Source organism: Passer domesticus, chromosome 1 (genome assembly GCF_036417665.1).
Source record: "Passer domesticus isolate bPasDom1 chromosome 1, bPasDom1.hap1, whole genome shotgun sequence".
Classification (NCBI taxonomy): Eukaryota; Metazoa; Chordata; class Aves; order Passeriformes; family Passeridae; genus Passer; species Passer domesticus.
In genome coordinates, this window is record NC_087474.1 from 153,105,205 (window position 1) to 153,125,672 (window position 20,468).

The 20,468-nt window shown below is 40.1% G+C and overlaps 1 long non-coding RNA gene across 8 annotated transcripts in view; it reads left to right on the plus strand.

Annotated features, from left to right (window-relative positions):
• The window catches only part of LOC135285211 (uncharacterized), a 30,656-nt gene that overhangs the window by 6,090 nt on the left and 4,098 nt on the right, over positions 1-20,468 (plus strand). For 4 of the 8 annotated variants that reach the window (XR_010350186.1, XR_010350193.1, XR_010350189.1 and 1 more), the window contains one exon: positions 5,206-5,429. The exons of 2 other annotated variants lie outside the window; for them this stretch is intronic. This is a non-coding gene — a long non-coding RNA (uncharacterized LOC135285211). Of the gene's footprint in view, positions 1-4,078; positions 4,284-5,205; positions 5,430-14,131; positions 14,275-20,468 lie in introns of those variants that run through there. 2 more of the 8 variants (XR_010350191.1, XR_010350192.1) reach the window with 2 other exon arrangements.

The window sequence follows — 20,468 nt, forward strand, 5'->3', positions numbered from 1 at the left end:
GGTAGCTTAATTAATGTGCTTTGCCTCCCACCTTAGTTTCTTTACTTGTGAAAGTGAGCTTGTACAATCAGCCACCCAATTTGCAAGAGATGAAGATAATGAGTTCATGTTTGTACAGTGCTGAGGAAATATTGTATCCAACAAGCTGTGCCTTAACGATACAGTCTTAACCTATACTGATGCAGACATACTGTTTACATGGAGACAGCAAGAGAGCCATAAGCTCTGGTGGTGCTGGCAGCCCTTCAGGGCCTCTGCATGGCTTTCGGCATTAGGTATTTTGTAAATAGGAATGTTAGGGCAAATATGTTGGAAAACTTGCCTAGAGTAAAGCAGAACGTTAGCAACTGAGCTGTGATAGTGAATTTTTTATATGTAGCTCCTGTGACAACTGCTAATTGTCAGCTATAATGTTGCTCTGTTTTCCTGTGATTCCCTGATTTGCTCCTGAGGGAATACAGATGATCCTTATGCCATATTTCTATGTTGACTACCGAAAGTCTATGAAATGGCTTCAGATATTTCTGGATTAAAAGAGAGATAAATATTATTAATTTTCATTGCAAATAAGGTAATTTGTTCCAAAATTTCTGCAGTGTTCATGTATCTAATGAGTCAGGGTGTTTCATAACTCATCAGATTTTCAGCTGGTGCTTTATGGCTTTCCTATGTCGGTAGGAATAACTGATTGTGGTTGTTAAAAGCATGGATCAGTGCAGAATTACTTCTAACCTCTATATGTTATACAAATATCTTAAAACAAATCTTAGCTACAGTATTTCGTCAAGGCAGCTGAGTATGATAAATCAGTAACAGTTGAAATCTGTGGTATCAAGACACAAAAGTTGTTCACTTATTCTCCTGACAAAATTTTCAGCAGCAGTTAAATTACCATGTCCTTAGAGGTGGGGTGAGATACTGCAGACATGAGATAATCTCTGAGGTGATAAAGTCAAATGATAAAACTTTACATTATAGCCATATATATAAAAGATGAAAAGACATAATCCTTTTAGAAGAGTAAAACTGCCAACACAGATCCAGCCAATTGAGTAGGTGCCTGATTTACCCTTCTCCTCCCTCAAGTAATCATGAAAATTACAGTCTAATTTTCTACAGAAAAGTCTACAGAAAGGCTAAACAGCACAACCACATACTGCTCTCATGGAATAAAGAAAGGCAATCAGAATGGATTGCACAAACACATCAGGAGTGAAAAAAACCCCAAAAAAACACCAACAAAAAAAAGACCAAACCCAAAGGGAAATGTAAGGCCATTTCTATTTCTTATCTGAAAAGACCTAATAACAAAAGAACAAGAAAGTTTAATATTCAGTATTCAAATATTAGTTAAGTGACATTGGGTTATTAAATCTATTATTTTTTAAGAGAAGGATAGGAGTCCAATGTAGAATAAGAAAAAGTAGACTAAGAAATTTTTCAGGTGTGTTCCGCACAACAGTATAGTCAGTAAAGAGTGTTATCCCTCAAAAATACATACTGGGGCCAGTACTAATTAATCAGTACTAATCATCAGTGGGGTCAGGTGCACCATCAGCAAGTTTCCAGACCACCAAGCTGAGAGGTGCAGTGATCTTTGCTTGAGGGAATGGGTTCACCAGAGGCACCTGGGCAGCCCTGAGTGGCACCATGCAAACCTCATGAAGTTCAGCAAGGCCAAGTGCCGGGTCCTGCACTGGATTAGAACAATCCAGAAACAGACTGGAAGATGAAGGGATTGGGACCAGCCCTGCAGAGGAGGACTGAGGGATGCTGGTGGGTGCAAAATTAGAGATGCACTGGCAAGGTGAATTCACTGACCAGAAAACCAACCACGTTCTGGGCTGCATGAAACAAACCATGGACAGCAGGCCAAGAGAGGTGATTCTGCCTCTCTATTCAACTTTTGTGAGAGCCCATCTGAAATAATGTGTCCAGCTATAGGACCCCCAACATCCTGTTGGAGAAAGCTCAGAGGAAGCCATGAAGAGGCTCAGAGGGGTAGAGCCCCTCTCTGGAAAAGACAGGCTGACAGAGTTGGGTTTGCCCAGCCTGGAGGAGAGAACACTCCGGGGTGGCCTTAGTTTGGCCTTTCAGTACCAAAGGGGCTTGTCAGAAAGATCAAGAGGGACTTTTACCAAGGTCTCTAGTTACAGGACAAGAGGAAACAGTTTTGAACTGAAAGAGGGCAGGTTTAGATTGGAAATAAGGAATAACTTTTTTATAATTAGGATGGCAAGACCCTGGAGCAGGCTGTCCAGGAAAATTGTGGATGTCCCACCATCAGAATGGTTCAAGGTCATGTTGAATGGGGCTTTGAGGACCTTGATGTAGTAAAAGATGTCCCTGACAGGGAGGATTGGTCATCTTTGGAGGTCTCTTCCAATTCAGATCATTCTGTGACTTTGGCATTGATTCCTGCTACAAAATGTAATTTCTATTTTGAAATTATCTTCCACGTATTACGTATTGGAAACATTAATCATTATTCTACTATAAGTCGTGATAGCAGAGTCTGAGCTAGAAATCAGTCACTGGCTCTGGGAGCTACATGCTACAAATATTTCTGAAAAATTTGGGAGAGTGCAAGAGATACAAAATCCCCCCACCAAAACAGGATAGCAAGAATGTGGTAAGCATGACCTATGAGAAAATTAGAAAGAAGTGAGATTATGGGAAAGTATACAACAGTCCTCAAATACGCAAAAAACATATATTTTATGTTCTCTGTGAAAGAACAAGAAGAAATCAGTAATAATTTGTAGGAAGAATAACTTTAGCTACAGAATGGCATGTATGAGGATGGTGATATGGAGTGACAAAGCTGCTGTCTGGATCACTGGATGTCTCTAAAACTGCATCAGACAAAATCAGAATATCTAAACAAGAAGATTGTCTGAACAGTCACTCAAGGACCCACCAGTTACAGCTCTGTTTCCCAAATATATTCTCACTGTTCTGTGTGGAGAGAGCAGAGAGGGCAAGAGCTAACAGATGGGCTCTGCTCATGAAAAGCTGTAACTGGATCCTATACTGATGATCTGAGTTATACAAATGGATCATTTTGAAGACTCTCTTATTGCCCTGTTCATAGGGGAGCTAATGTGGAGGTTGTCAGAGACAGCCTCATTATGTGAAAGGCACTAACAAGGGAGGTTGGATTAGCCTGTGTTTGGAACATCCCTTCAATTGCTTTCCAGACACTTTTCCTGTAACACATGGAACAACAAAATACATGAGTACATTCTGTCTGTAAGTAGGAGTAATTGACTGGTGTGCTCACTTAGGCTTTTTTAAAGACAGGTTTTCACAGACATGAGTGTAAGTTTGACAAACGGTTGACATTAATTTCCGGTGGAACAGGAAACTTTTTATAGGAATATATTTATCTTGTTTCAAATAATGAACCCTGGAGAAGGTGTGTCTTCAGTTAGTATTTCAGCCTGTTTTCTCTCCAAGCATTCTGCTCCACCTCAGAGTCAGTGTCTGACTCCTTGTATCTCCTTGGAAGCTTCTGGGTTGCCATCTGTTATCAGATTGCCCTGCCGGGTGCAGCACCCTCCTCACCAGAGCCCCTTCCTGCTCACCTCTGCCCTAATCCACCTCTCCTTCAGGTCACTTCCCTGCCTTTAAGCACAAACAAACATAAAGCACAGCGATCCTTCCCTCGCTGTCTCCCAGCCTCCAGAAACCAGGGATGCAGAGGTGGCTAATTGGGCATGGCATCTTGCTGGACTTGAATGGCACTGAGGAAAAGCAAGTGTGATTCAGCTAAAGGCTATGTGGGTATGTCAGCAGTTACAAAACCCCAATTGGACAGCACAGGAGTGTGAAATGATTCTTCTTTTAAAAGTGAGGCCCTTGAGGTTCAGAAACACATTCATTAAATGCACTGGTGCCCAGAAGTTATTTTGGTTTCAAGCCTTTGAGCAGAATGAGGTCACTCTACATTTGCTCCCCTGTTAAAGAAATTTGTAAATCTTGAAATATTTATGCTGAGCTTTAACAGTGTTGATTCTTTAGAGGCTGCTTCTTTTGTGGTACAATACTTTTTCTGTGCTTTATTTCTATGAGGTAGATGCATCAGGAGAAACCAACTATGGATCTGGCTGTTTGTATAGGAGAACACAAGGGATCAAACCCGATATCTCTGCCTCTCACATTCCTACAGAAGGCTGCTCCCAATTTTCCACCCATAATTTCTTCTACCTAGGATCATTAATAAAATATCTTCCCCTGTATTTCCTGGTAGATTTCATATGGAAATTTAAATAAATTATTTTAAACACCCTAAATGCAAGCTGGATCTACTTTCTAGCATGCCTTCACCTGAAACAGAACATGCCTCCACCGAGAAAAACACCATTCAAACTGGAAAAGAAAACAAAACAAAAATATTACCAAATGGATATATATATATATATATATATATGAATTCGAAGAACTAAGACACAGACTGGATGCAGCAAAATTCTATCTCATTTCCTTAGGAAAGCATAGAAAAAACAGTACTGAGATCAGTGACAGCTCCTTGAGGAAGCTGGTGACATATTTTGGAAGGATGTGTGGAAACAGACAGTGTAAAAGGCTGTAGAAGACAGGTTTTATGAATAAAAAGAAGCATCAAATTCCGCTTTTGACACATACCTTCTAAAGTTCTGTAAGTTTGTGGCTCTCAAATAGCCCAAGAATAGATAGTCATACTGACAGGTCTGAAATGGTCAGTTTGAAAAACAACTTCAAATCTACTTACTGTGGTATAAGATTCCTCTCAGACCCAGCTATGCCTTTTATAAAATATTTATTGCATTCCTACTGAATAGTAGTGCAGCAGTAGTTCAGTCCTGGATGAGGAATTCAGAGTGCTTCACACTAACTAATTTAGCTTTCCTTTTGCCTAAAGCAAAAAATATAATAAAATATACTGGACAAGAGATATGTTCTAAGATGCACCATGGTTTTGTGACTTGAAGTTGCAATTTTCAAGGGCTGGGTAAGGTTTAATCACCAAATGAGACCTTATCACATGAACTCAGCAGTAAGACAGATGCAGATCTCAGATGGAAACTTTTAAAAGGTGCTATAATTCAGATTAAAAGAATGATTTCCCTAATCAAGAGAGACTGTAGGCATTTCTCCTAACATAATCAACATCAGCTGCCAGATCAGGATGCACTTTCCTGGAACACTGTTTCCTCCCACCAGGTGTTTTTACGTGAAGATCAGAGGAGAAGAACATCCCTAAGAAGCAGCTCCTCATCGCCTGATTGCTCATTCTGCAATAGCCCTCACTAACAGGATCTCCTCTCCTGTTTGTGAAAGGAGGGAGGTACACAACCATAAAGAAAAAAAACCCACCACTTTCATCTCAGAACTGAAACTCCTCATGGCAAAATCAGAGTGGCTCCAAATTAGTTCAGACCCTAGGGGTGAGTTTGTGGCCTAAATAAAGACAAGAATAAAACTTATGCCATAACTTGCAGCCTCTTGAAGCAACAGGAGACTTTCCATGAATTTCAGTAGGCTGTGATTAAATGGAGAAAAACAGGAGAAAGGAGAAAAGCCTTATTAGGTAGATAAAGAAATGTAAGTGCTGAATAAGAAGACAGCCTGTCACAGCCAGGTGTTAGCACAGAGCAGCTGCACACAGAGTGCTCAGCACAGCTGTCCAAAGCTCTTCCATGAAATTTTATGGAAGGGGCAAGGTAGAAGTTAAAGCATACTGAAGCCAGAAACAAAAGGGAGCTGCTTTCTGTAGAGAAGAGAAAGGAAAATGTCTTGCTGATTAAAAGTGAGCACAAAGCAGCTGAGTACTTACCGAAAGATTACACCTTTAGGAAATGGCCTGCTCTCTCTATATATGCTATTGGTCCTTTGTCCACTGTTTCCATGACCTGGATAAAGATGTGATTGTTGGAAAACACCTCTTACCACCCTGATATGGTCCAGAGGCAGCTTATGGTGGTGAAAGCTCTGCACCAAGCCCTGTCAGAGGCCTCTACAATCTCATGACAATTAACCCTGCCCCAGGGGTATCTCCTCTGCTCAGCTCCAGCCACTCCTCTCCCATTGCCAGTGAGCCATTGCCAAAGCCCACTGTCACCTGCTTGTGTGACCTGGCAGCTGCCCGAGGGTTCTGCTGCCTGCACGGGGTCAGCAGTGTATGGTAAATGTGGTGTGAATGTGGTGTAAGTGTATGGTAAATGTGATGTAACTGTCTGGTAAATGTATGGTAAGCATGGTGGCACTGGGGACAGGGCACACAGGGCACAAAGGGCACACAGGGCACATTCCTCCTCAGCACAAATCCAGAGCTCACCATTTTTCTTGCCCAGGCTAACTGGACAACATGAAAATGGCCAGGCAGTAAGCAGCCAAAAACATAGAGGAAAATCTGCTGAAAAAAGAAATTACTTCACTAGGAAGGCAGACTGATTTGGCATTTTGCATAGCTTGGACATCCAAACCAAAAATGCATTTGTTTTTACCTTGATTTTGGGAAAACAACAATTCAAGAATGTATTTTTTCATTAAATTTATGTCCATCTGAGTACCTGTCTATAGTAGCAGAGTGCCTGAATGGGGAATAATTGAATAGGGATTGACTCCATGATTGCAGAAGGCTGATCAATTGCTTTATTCTGCTACACTATACTATACTATATTATACTATATGAAAATCCTTTTTGCCCTTCCCAGACAATCATGACTTATGTGGATCCAGTTGGTCAGTGAATCCAAACGCCATCACCAGAGTCCAGTTAAGAAATCACCCTTTGGTAAACAATCTCCATAACACATTCCACACGTGCACAACAACAGGTGCAGCAAATGGAGATAAGAATTGTTTTCTCTGAGCTTCCTCTCAGCTTCTCACAGCTTCCCAGGAAAATCCTGGGAGAGAATTATCCTCTGTTCAGAGGATATGTGATTACCACGCTTGTCATCACCTACTTCTTCTTCCGTGTTTGCCACCATCACTTTCCTGTCCTCATCTGAAGTCTTCTATTCATTTATCCATAGGGCACTGAATACCCCACAGCCCAGATTTCTCTTAGAGTGAGCATTCATTCAACACACATTATTGATCTTGCTATGCCTGTGAATTCTCAAGCAAGTCTAAAATTTGCAGATTTATAATAAGCAAACAAAAAAACCCCAAACAAACCAAAAAGCAGGCACACACACACACAGACACAGAAATACACAAAAATCCATAATCCATCCACAACTTTTCATGGCTCAGAGCTCAAAAACTGATTACTCCTGGAGTAACATTCTACTGAGAAGGCTGAGAACTCAGGAAAGGCCACGGGATCTCAAGTAATTGTGTTACAGCTATTTAATGAGCTCCCAGTCACCTGCCAAATCACAGTAAATTTGATATTTATTTTCATATGCTGTCCCACCTACTGTGTGAAATTTATTCTCTGAAATCACTATTTGGCTTGTTAAGTAGTTAGACCTTGCAAATAGCTGTTAATACTCTGAGGATGTTTATTTACAATCAGGTTTCTCTTCATTTAAAATGCATATATGAAAAGCAATAGCAAAACATTACTAGATGATTCACATTGTTTCTCTCTGCTTTTCATGAAGGCCTTGGTGAATAACAGAGCAAATTATCAGTAAATTTCCCATAAGAATTTGAAATTAACTTGTTTCATCTGTGCTTATGCAAGTTTCATTCTCCTTTCTGCAAATATACAAGTAATTGCTTTTTATTGTCCATAGAAAGTGAATTTAGAGATGCAGTTTTTACAAGACAGTATTTGTGCTGGCAATGATTGTGTCCATTCAGGAGAAAGAAATGTGAGTTATCTGAGACAGCAGCACAGTTCAGCCTTTGAATATTGGAAATCAGTCTGTAAAGCTAAATATCAGGTAAAATAGTCATTAATTAGGCTATGGTAGCAAGTTCAGATTGGAGAAAGTGGGAGTCTCTCTTTCTATATTCTAAACCCAGAAAATAAGTCACTAAACATATTATTCATGTGCACTTCTCTACAGATCTAATTGTTGCCCTCTTTACATGCCTTTTTTATGCAGGAGAGTCTAATGACTATGAATAGATAATATGCTCTTGGGGGAATGATTACATGGTTTCAGACTTGACTTCCTCAAGTATAGGAAGAGGTGGCAGATTAAACTTTATGGGCTGTTGTTCCTTCACTCTGTGTGGGACAGCACTCTAATGACATTTTCCCAGGCACTGGAATCAAAGGCATGGAGCGTTTGGGAGAGAAAATTGCTTTGAGCTATGAATTCATGTAAAGTGCAGTGGCATTTGTGAGAGGGGCAAGTCAGATCACATCCAATATCACACTCCTTGATCCAAGGGGAGAGAGGCACTATGGTGTGACTGTGCAGGAGCTGTGCCCAACTTACAGGTGAGCAATGTGTCACCTCTGGTACTCCTCTCAGCTGTTTGCACCAAGGGGCCTGGCAGGTCCCTGGAAGTTTGTTTGCCTTGCTGAAATCCCTGGACAGGTTTACACATGCATTCTAAAAACCAAATCAAAAAACCCAAGACAGAGTAATTCTAGAAGGATATTACTGCACAGGGAACGTCATTACAATTTTGTCTTTATGAAATTATGGACCTACATAATTTATACTCAGAAGTGTGAGTGATATTGTAGATGACCTATCTCTGTTAGATCCCAGCAATGGAGCTTGGCATCTTTTTAAATGGATGCATTAGTATGTGTCACATTCAGACAGCCATCTGAAATTACTAGCTGTGATTAATATAATTAATTATCTACCATTATGTGTGCCCAAATTTTGGTAGGACTCTTTCAGAGAGGGAGATCATTTGATATATTAGCTGGAAAACATCCAGACAGTTTATATCTAAAATGATTAGGAAGTAATAAGACACATTTCCTGCTTTCACAAATAATTCTGTAATGAGGTTGTAGAAAAACAATGAAGTTTACAAGTAATAAATCAAGGCAATCTTAAAGCTGTTGATAATTGCACTGCAAATAGAACTTGGAAACATTTTCTGGTAAAGAATTTTTGTCATGACTGAGCATCACAGCTTTGAGGACTGACTGAATTCACTAACTGAGGGGACAGATTGGTCAAAGGAAAATATGATCCTTTGGTGGAGATGACGCAATATTGCTTATTGGTGCTTTTACTTCTTAAAATGGCTTTTGGTTTCAAAAGTGAATAAGCAATCTGAAAAGGCTAATTAAACCAAAATAAAAATTATACCTTTTCTTGTTATCAATCTTCGCTTTGTGACACAAAAAGGAAACAAAGAGTGGGTTTGCTCAAAAAAAATCCTGTCAGATCCAAAACTATATATAATTAATATATTTTCTTTCTCAAGAAAGTCCAAAATTACTTCACCCCTACCCCTTTTTCTAATGTTCGGCAGAGGAGAAAAAAAATTCCTTTTCTCTGCCTTAGCCATGACTACAACAGAAATTTCTTACACTTTCATACAAAGTGTAAGATGTATTTTATACTCTAGTAAGAAGTATTCCAAACAGAACAATGATTTCTCCATCATATTAAATTTTCACCAGTCTCTGCTGTGCTGCACTGCAAGCACACATTGCGACCTCTCTGGAAAAGAGGAGGCAAGTTACAAAGGGATTATTAGGTAAACAAAAGCTGGAGATGCACAAAGGTTATGATGTCCTGTGTAATAATGGCAATACACTTCTGGTAATCATTATATGGTGACAGAAATAGGACAAAATACACAAGTTTTTCACAGTCGCATTCATGCCATGAAACAATGAAGCAGTAGCTGCCATGGTGCTGTCCCAGATGACATCTCCACTGTGCAGGACTGTGGGACAAGGTTCTGGCCCCAGCCTGAATCCTGTTTACAACCTCATGTGCCTACTGACAGCTCCAATGCTTTTTAGCTGGTGGGAGTCTCCAGAAAATAATGTAGTGGGCATGAATCTGTATGCATGTGTAGAACACAATGCATAATAAAGAGAATGATAAAATTTAAAGAAAGAACAGAAAAGGTTATCCTTTGAAAAGATACAACCAACAAGACAAGACTGTTTATTTGTTATAGACTGGAAAGCTGAGAATATTGCCATTACCTAAACAACCTTATAACTTCCTCCTGCAAATCCTTCTTGTGCTCAGCCCAGCTGGAAAAATCCTCTCTGAGGATTGCTGTGCTGGCACACCAGACACAGGAAGTCTCTGCAATGTGTTAGCCTGTTCACTAAAGATATATCAGTATGCAGGTATGTGGATGTTTGCCACAAGTTCTATCAAGTTTTTTAAATCTTTACTTGGGAATTTTGCTGACTCCATCCAAGTTCATGGAAGATGGAAATATGGCAACAAATGGGCTCAAATAAGGATGTGTAGGATGAACTTGCAAAGTCATTTACAAAAATGTGGATCCTGTTTTACCTTCCCACACAAACCGCTAAATATTCTCAACCTGTTGGTATTATCTGCACCAAGAATGGCATCTGCTATTGCTGTTTTATAGAAAATGTTCTTCTAAACCTGTGGTTTGTTTTGGCCCTGCTGCTTGCCACTGCTAAAGCAGAAAGCAAGGAAAGAAGTTGTGAGGCTTATAGAGGTCCAGTGGGGTAAATTGTGCTGTCACTGAAGCCAGAACCACCTCTGCATGCCTCTGCATGTGACAACATGCTGAGACTAACAATTCTGACTTTTGGTTGTTTACTGTGTGCTAAGGACATTATTTCATTGCAGAATTGAGATCATCAAGGATGAGATAGCCTGCTTGTATTAAACCAGGTTATTTGGGGTCAGATTATCTGACAGAATATCCTGTCTCCAGCAAGGATCAACAAATGGATACAAAGGAAGAAGCAGAAGAAAAAAGAAGGCATGCAGTGATTCCTCTCCAGGGTGCTTTGCCAGTCTCCAAATCACTTCTAACTCACAAATTTCTTGGGAAATTGCCTTTGCTGTTGACAGCCTCCATCAGAGCTGGACTCCATGAAGTTTCCCAGATGCTGCATCTAAAATTCTGGTATCCACAGCATTCTGAGAGAGGGAGTTCCCTGTTCCCACTGGGTCCCCAACAAAGAGCTTGTTCTCACAGCCCAAACAGTTCTTTTCCTTCTCATTGCCATCCAGAAGCTTAAACTTCTAATATAAATAAGCTGCAACTCTAAAGAAAGAAAAATAAATTCCAGATGACCAATAACCCATGTTTTGAAAACCAGAGTGCCCAGAATTTTTTTCCATCTCTTTCTAGTTCACCCACACATCTCTTCTGGCTGTGAGACATTTGAATTTTAACTTCCCCAAGGACGACAGACCCATTTCCTAAAGCAGGCTGCCAAAATCTGTCAACTCATTTGTCTTTCTGCCAAACCTCACCAGCAGTAGGCTCCTTCTTGCTCTACCAGAAAGGAGCAACTCCATCTCTCCTACACTGACCTGAACTTGAGAGGAAGGCTCAAGGCACCAAGCAGGACTGGTTCAGCCCAAACTGGGGCCACAGCTACCACTGGTACTGGTTAGCTGCTCCCAGCTGCTCCACATGCAGGCAGCTGCCTTCTTCTGATGCCTGCAGCCAGACTTTGCTGGCTGAGTTTTTTTGTCAGAAGAGTTAAGACTTCCATCACAGACTAAATGCCAGAAGAGCAACTGATTTCAGAGATGCTTTTCCACCATTTTCTGCTTCTAAATTTGTATTATGATAAATATTTAAGTGCAAATTATTTTTTCCTCCTTTGATAAAAAGTAAACTCTGAACTTCCTGTGAATGAAAAACAATGTAGTGATTGAAAATAATTTTAAGAGATGACTCATAAATCTACATTGGGTTTTGCATCAGCAAATAAAAATTGGTCAGGATAGATGGAAAAAAAGTACCTTGAAGTTTAACTACCAAATGCATCTTCCAAGCCCTCATTACCAAACCCTTTTCAAATGAAGTCTTTTTCATCATAAATCACCCAGCTATGTTTTGCATTTGCAAACTTTTTTTAATTAAAAAGCAGAATAAAAATGGAATAAGCACTCTTAGTGACACATCTCAAGAACAAAGGGCCCTCCAAAATGCAAACAATTAGAGAAGTCTAAGTTATGTACGCATTCACACAAAGGAAAAAAATCCCCCCAAAAGCAGTGAAGGAGGAATTATTGTGCCAAGTGAAGGTTTTTCCAGCTTTTACTTATTCACTGTTTCTCCCTTATGGTCTTCTGTTGAAACTCTTGTAATTCATCAGCAGCCTTTTACCTTAGGGGCTCTTTCCCATAGGACTTTAGCCTTTGCCAAATTGGACCAAAATGACCCATTAATATGGTCAGCTATTGTCTATGTTCTTCTGCTAAGATTTGCCAGTACTGACTATTGGAGCTGAATATTGAGTGGGTGGGGGTGATTTAAAGGCTGGCTAGAATACTGGAGTATTATATATTTTCTCTTTCAAGAATATTTTTTCCCATTCTCCAATATTTAGAAATGGGAAGAAGGGACTCCTTCCCTTTTCTTTCACACTATTTTCTGTTTCTTCTCTTTTCTAATGTTTTGTTCTCCGTTATGAAATTATTTGCATCCTAGTCAGCCCAGGTAGAAGAGGATGTCCCATCTTTAAAAGTCCTTGAGAAGTTAAAGGACATGTGGGAAACACAAACATAAAAAAGTTAAGTGATTTGCTCAGGATTGTGTCAATGACAGATGAAAGAATATTTAATGAGGATCAAACCTTGAATTTCTTTTGCTGTGAATGAATTGATTTGAAACAAAAGCAGCTGTTTTATCTCAACTAAATGAAGCAACATGATGGAGTCAGGTATTTTATTCAGCTAACACAGGCCCCCCAGGATTGACCAAAGAGCCATGTAGAGAGTAAATGCTCCTTATCACAAGGCAATGTTAGCCAAAGAAATCTGAACATGCTCCCTTCACAGAGCTTGAGCACTTCCTTTTCTCCCGAGCCCAGATTACTGAGCAGGATTCACTGAATAAAGCCTGGTGCTCATGGCATTCACCCAGCAACTTCCCAGACAAAGTCCCTCCTTAGCAAAGAGCATTCATTGCACCTTTCCCACATATTTAACCACCAGGATGTATCAAATGGATCATCATACTGCCAAGCCTCTGGTGAAGCTGGGTCACTGTGCCAGACCACAGGAGGTGGATAACTGCTGAGTGGGTGTTGGTGTTGGTGTCATGTCCCTCTTTCAAGGACTATTTATGTTCTTCACATGGGACAGATGTTGGTTGTCTCACCTCCACCACTATTCTACAGCTTGCTGGCTGGTGTATTTCCTGAGGAACTGAATCCCTGGGTATTGCAGGCTAGAAACCTCCCAACAAGATCAGGTGAGCCTTTCTTAGGAGTTGCAGTGGGTACTCCTACCAGCTCTATTCTGAGCACAGAGTGTACTCAACACTGTCCTTTTCTCTGCAGTCAAGTATTCTTTAGTGTTACTGCACTGTCTTTTGAGAGGTTTTCTACATGTGGGTTGATAGGAAGTGAGAGGGGATTAACTGGACAATGGCAGAAATGCATTGCTATGAACACAAGAACCATGAAAATTATCCTGCTTTTGATCTGCTGCAGTATCCATACAGCCACACATCTGGCTTTGTGCCTGGAGGACTTTTCATCCAACAGGTAAGGCTGTCCCAGGGATCTTGGCATGACTGTACCTGCATAGTGTCCTCTGCAGGAAGCCTGGACCCACCCTGCCCTGCCTCTGTCATACTTTAATGTTTCTGTCACAGCTGTCATTGGGAGCTTTCTAGACAGCAGTCTAATCATTCCTCCCTGCCTCTGGGCTCTCTGTCTGTGGGGAGAACATTCACCTCTACAGGAGGCAACTGTAAAGTTGTTGGCAAACTCTTGCTTGGTGCCTGTAGCATCTGAAGTTCCCAGATGTGAGAAGAGAAATTAGACGTGGAAGTGAAAGGCTGGAGCCAGACTTAGAACTGGGACTTCAGCAGAACTTGCAGGATAGAGCCAGATTGGCCCCAGGAGATGAGACTGGGAAATTTATAGTCAGGATGGAGTCAGAGTTGGCTCTGGGCATCAGGCCAATCTCATCTTGGGCACAGTCAAAGAAGATGAACTCACAGAGTACAAACCTTGCACTGAAAACCACTTTCACAGCTCTGCTGTACTAACTACATTAGTATTGGTCTCTCTTTCAGCCTGAGAAATTGCTGGTCCTGCCTCACGTGGCTCCTGAATTCCAAGTCCTGCTCGCCTCCCACATGAGCCCTGCTGTTCAGTGACCTGCTCCCTGTCAACAGCCACTGTGCTCATGTCAGCAGGGCAGGTGTTTGTTTTGCTGGTGGGTGAAGTTATTTCCATACACAATTGATAAAGGGCTCTGGGATGAATGACAAGACACTCTATTTGATTATTGAGGCCAATCTCTGGACCGTTTTTCCAGGTTCTGTAACAGCTTCTTCTCATAAAGGGCTTGAAAAACTTAATCAGCTGAATAATTAAATCCACATCAAGAGGCCTGCACAAGTTTGGCCTATTCCTGCTAACAATGCTCTGGATCAGCACATGGGGAAAGTCTCAGAAAATTTTTTTTTTCCCATCATCTGCTGTTAGAAAAAAAGCTTTTTTTTTTTTTTTCAACTGCCTGCTTTCTCTCTTCCCTGAATAGCCTTGTTCAGCTTCCAAGTCACAAGATGACAAAACCAAGAAACTGCTTTCTTTGCTTTCGCCAGAGCCTCGGGAATTAGGCCCATAGAGGAAACAAATGCATGAGCACACAGACATCTTTAGGCACACACAGGCATCCATCTTTTTAGACAAAGGCTTGCACACAGTTAATTTTTTTGTTGAACTAGGCTCAGTACCATGAAAATTATCTCATGAATTATGATTTAGAAATCACCACATTATTAGTTTTATTTTAATTACCAGCACATGTCTGAAATAATTTTTGTTCAGAGTCCCACAAGGGCCATATTAATGGTAGCTGGACAAGAGAAATACAAACCTTCCCAAGGAACAATAAATGTTAGGCAGATTGTCTTCAACACAGCGATATCTCTCTTAGTCATGTAACATTCATGTTTCTTGGGTTCTCTGGCATCCAGCTGCTGGTATTTGCTTAGGGTGGGATGACATTGGTTCAAGTCTCTGCCATGCACACCGTCCAGCAGCAGGATGCACATCTGTCGTGGGTTAAAAACAGCACAGTATTCCCACTCTTCTGAGGGCTTACACCTAGACATCAGAGCTAGATAGTGGATGGCAGCTGCTTTGGAATGAAATTGGAGTGCTGTCTTTGTAAGATAGAGCTCTAGGCTGATATCAATGTTTACTCATTAAAAATAAAGATGGAAAATTATTTAAGGTGGTGGTTAAAACCTCCCTGGAACTTAAAATGAGCATGCAAGGTTTCTTTACGGTCTGAGGAAAGAAAATCTTGTTCCACTGATGTCTTTAGATCAAGATTTCTGCTGCTTTCACAAGGACAGATAAGTACACACAGTGTACCATTAAAGTGTCTCAGCTTTGTTTTGGAGTAAATATTGTAATAAAAATTCTATTTCAGACTGGAGGCCTTTGCTAAGCAAGGGTAAGGAACATTGATCTGAACTACTTAGCTAATCAATACTTCTTTTGCATGCTTATCTGGAAACTTTTGATCCTCCCAACTCCAGCTCCATTTCACCAATTACATCAAGAAAGGTTAAGCTTGGATTTATTTTTATAAACAACCTGATTAAGAAAAATATTTTTTGCCTCTTTTTCAATACTTGAAAAGTTCATAAAGCCACAATCTAAGTAGCATATTTGCATCTGAGAACTGCATTTCTTCTTGATGGCTCAGTAAAATAGCTTGTTTGTAATGCAGATAACACATTAATTACTTTTGGAACTGACAGCATATTCCTGCATATTTTGCAGACTGTGAAGTCTGTTGTGCTGAGTAGAAAGATGCAGTGTTTTAATGTATTTCCACTGCAGAGTGCTGGATCAGGAAGAAGCAAAGGAGACCTTCAGACAATGGGAAGGAAAAAAGGTCACAGGTCTTAGTATTGCTGGGAATTTCAATGACCCCAATGGCAACTTCCCAGTGAAGGGCAGTGAAGGAGAACCCCAGAGTGATGCACTGGGAGAGCCCCTGAACCAAGGGAACCTCAGGAGGGGAATGGAGAGACCCACCAGGAGCCCAGAGCTGAGCAGGAGAGCCGTGCAGGGCCAGCAGTGACAGCGGTCAAAGTGCTCTCCCCATGGAGAATCCTCCAGGGAGTGCTGGAACCAGGAGCACTGCAGCACTTGGCAGGCAAGAGGGGCACTGTACCTCTGCCAGCTCTGCCAGCTCTGCCAGGCAGGGATGGTCTCCAGAGGCAGAAGTCCCTGTCCCCTCTCAGCCCTGCACCCCCCACGGATGCAGCTGCACAGCCAGAGCTCAGAGGGAACACGCTGCCACCCCAGGGCCAGCAGGAAGGGCCAGCAGATCAGTTCCTGGCTCTGAGCCTGCTGTCACCAGCAGAATTTGTTGGGTTTTTTTTTTTCTTCATGGGTCTATCTATATGACAGCAGACGCACTGGAACAGATGTGGTACACCAAGGGGGGAAAAGGAACTTAGTGCAAAAATGAGCAGGACTGATCAAAAGAGCTTTAATCTGGATTTGAGGGGGAAAATAGATAATATTAGGTTCACTAGAGGTTTATCTAGCAAGGTGGCACACATGTTTGGGGGATGGTGTGAGAGTGGGGTCCTCCAGGCTGTCTGAGCACAGTGGAGCCATGTGGAATATCCCTGTAAGAACGTGCGCAGCCCCTCAGCCATGGGCCCTGGGGATGGAGATCCAGTGGCAGCAAACACACAGGGATGATTCATGGTCTCAGTTCAGGCTACTTGCAGGAAAGTAAAGGCATTGCATTTTGAAAAGGGCTCTCTGAATTAGGAGTGTGGATTAAGCTGTCAAGGGGATGTCATGAATTAACCTCATATTTCCGCCCCATGGTATTTGCTGTGGACATGACTCGAGCCTGCTGCAGTAATCCAGCCACTGCATTATTCTGGTTATTTCTCAGTGTCCACAGTGGTCTCAGACCAACTGGAAATGAGAATAATTACAGGATGAGGTTTGGAAGGGTGAGGAGAATATGAGACCTCATTCTTCACTTACATCAGTGAACTGCAGAAAAAGTTGGTGAATTCACAGTCATGCACTACCCATGGCCAAACCAAACCAACAGGACAAAGCATAGCAGACATTTATATTTCAAAGATATACTTGGATTTCAAGCCTTTAAATTTTCCAGGTTTCATAAAACTGACAGGTTCAAGCTTTTTTTTGGCAGTTTTTTTATTTAGGTTGCTGTAAATGGCAATGTCTTTGATAAATTATCTTTTTTGAATTTCCTAAGTCCTTTTTTTCTTTCAAAGCTCATTTCAATATTAACAAGAACAATGAATTTACAACAGAGAGTTTTAAATAAAAAGAAGGTAAATGGCCACTATGACCTACCTCTTCCAGGTCAAAATGGACAGTCAAATAGTATCACTGTGAGGCTACCTTTTTAAACTTTACATAAATTTTAAGGAAGACTAATAAATGCATGCTTATCAAAAAAAACTTAAGACAGGCATTTCTCAAAAGAGAAGAGGCAATGAGTTTGAAAATATCTCATTATTATTAAAAAAATCCATCCTTATTTGAGTGGGAAGGAGAAAATATTAATATTTTATGACCTAACTCCCTAAAAAGAAATTAAATATTCTGAGTACTCTAATACTTCAAATAAAACTGCCTTTGCTGAAATATTTTGTGCTTTTCAGTGGATAGGGAGTATCCACCATATCTCTGTCTTACTGAGAATTTTGTCATAAGCTGCATCTCAGTGATATTACTATAAAGCCTATAATTTACCTTCCGAAAAACTGAAGGTAACCTGAATGATAACAAAAAGGAAGCAAAAAACAATGTTACAACTATAAACTGAACATGAACAAACAGCCACTGGATCAGGTTCTCTTATGATATATACTCCCCAAAATGAAGAGGGATTACCCAAATATATATTTAAACAAGGTCTAATTTTACTAAAAATCTAGGATCATTTGTATTGAAGTTTGAAGGAAAATAGTCCATTAATGTCCTCCAATCCAGAGGACATTAAATGATTCTGACATTTATTTGTCATCTGAGGCAGAGTCCACAGCATCTTCTAAATTTTGTATTTAGAATTAGTAAAAATGTTTTCTTCAAAAAACCCTGAAATACTTTGCTCCAAAGACAGTTTCTTCCATTGAAGTAATTACATATATAGATTTGAAGTCAGTTATTTTTAGGTGAAAGGAAAAAATTAAAATTATTCTGTTCTGAAAGAATCAGAAGAGACCATTAAAAGTTAAGAAAATGAATCAATTTGTCAGGGAATTTCTCCACAAAAATATATTTTTGTCAAATACTACAACACAGCCATTTTCTAGTGGTAGATTGCTTCTGCTGCTGCTATCCAAAGTGGCTGCAGTTGCTGTGTGTGATGAACTGCTTGCTCAGTTTGCTCATCTCCTTTGTACTCTCAGTCCTCTCTGCAATACACAGCTTGTCAGAATGATTCACAAAGTGTCTCCTTCCCACCTTAGACTTAAAAGCCCAGCCTAAAAATACCCATTAAAACCCAAATAGTATTAATCTCTCACTTCTGTTCTGAATCCTAAAGATGAAAAGAGGAAAGATGTAATTTACCCATCGTCTTGCTTCATCTTAGGGTTAATTATGTGTAATTACATATTAATCAAGAAACATTTGTCATTTTTTTTCACCCAAAAAAATCAGTGATTGAGACACCAGAACCCTTTAGACAACCTGCTTTCTGCATTGTGATTATTTTTTTTTTGTGCTAGTTTAAAGTTTTAAAGAGTGTCTAATCTTAAACAATGAAAATTTCCTTTGTTTGAAGCTTGAATCCAGCAGGTCTTCCTTCCACAGATCCCAGTCATGTCAGCAAACAGGTTGTTGCCTGTTCTTCAGGCTGGCCTGTTATACACTTAAAAACAGTTCTAGATTGTCCATACAGTCTTCCCCTTTCAAGGCCATTACTCAATTATTCCTTGTAAGTTGTGTTTTCCAGCTCTCTAATTATCATATCTAGGCTTTCACCATTTAGTCCATGTTATTGTACTGCTTTCTTGATGTTGAAACCTGGGCTTTGAGCTTCAGAATATATGGAATACATATTCCAGGTAGTTTCTTTCAAGTGTCTGACACAGTATCAGTATATATATTTTTTTTCTTTGTTTTGGTGTGGGTCTTTTGGGGGGTTTTGGTTTACTTTTTTAATATTTTTCAGTTGGTGAGTGATCTGGAGGGGATTTTTAGTTTTGTGGAGTTTTTTTATGGTGAGGAGTGTTGGGTTTGTTGTGGTTTTTGTGTTTTTTTCTTTTTTTAGCAGAATAATACTGTTGGATCTTATTAGTGTCATCAAAATAATGAAGGTGCTTTTTCCATATCCCCAACTTCTCTGAATTCCTCTGGAGTTTGTACATTGTTCTGAAAAAGATGTGTGTTTCAAAATCCTACCACATCATCTGATATGACATAACATCAAAAATCAAATCTCTGTTCCTGTAACATTCTTATTTTTGTTCCTTCAAGTTTATTTATATTTGCAGGTTTTTTCCACTTTGAGAGAAAAATAAAATACATTGAGAAAGAAACTGCACTAAAAACTTTTAAAAATCAAAATGTATCAGGGAAAAAAGCAGGCAAAGGAAGTATAGACAAGAAGCAATTATACCAAAAACTTTTAATAAAGGATGGACCTATTTGAGTGAAGAAAAAAAAATTTCAAACTCCACTAGGTTGCTATTAGAAACTTCACTCTAAAATAAAAAAGAGATAAAATTTCCTGAACAATTTGTTAGAGTTCTTAACATCTATTTAGGCAGAGGCATTTATAGAGATCTGAGTGTTGAGAATGTTTTGTTGTGAAGCAAGTAATGATGACAATGGCATTTTCTCCAAACTTTTTGGAATAAGCTCTAGACAAATTACGAAGAGAACTCTTTCCTGCATAAGGAGGTTTTAAACACCAGTAACCTGGAGTCTTAAAATATGCTAGAGGAGACAGCAGAAATTTTTGTGCTTAGGAAATCAGACCTTAATCATGTTTCAATAGCTGAGGTGATTTACCTCTGGAGCAACCTTACAAGCACCACAGAGATTGCTTCACCACAAAACAATGTCCATGTTTATTTCCCATTAAAAACATGACTTAACTAAAAAAAAATAATAATACTGTGGCTGTAACCCTCTGGCCAGCAGTGGGTTACAGCCATGCTGAGGTTACTGCAGACACTTTTCTGGCTTTTTTTTTTTTTTCTGCCATGGAGAGGACACTGGAGAGGTCCCATTCTTTTTGGGAGCTATTCCAAGGAACCGTGGTCAGAATCCAGTAATCAACTTAATTTGCAATAACTTCCCTAAAATTAAAAGGCAGGCTGAGCTAAGAGAAGGAAAAACAATGCTTCATTTTTTCAGCTCAGCCCACTCTCACCT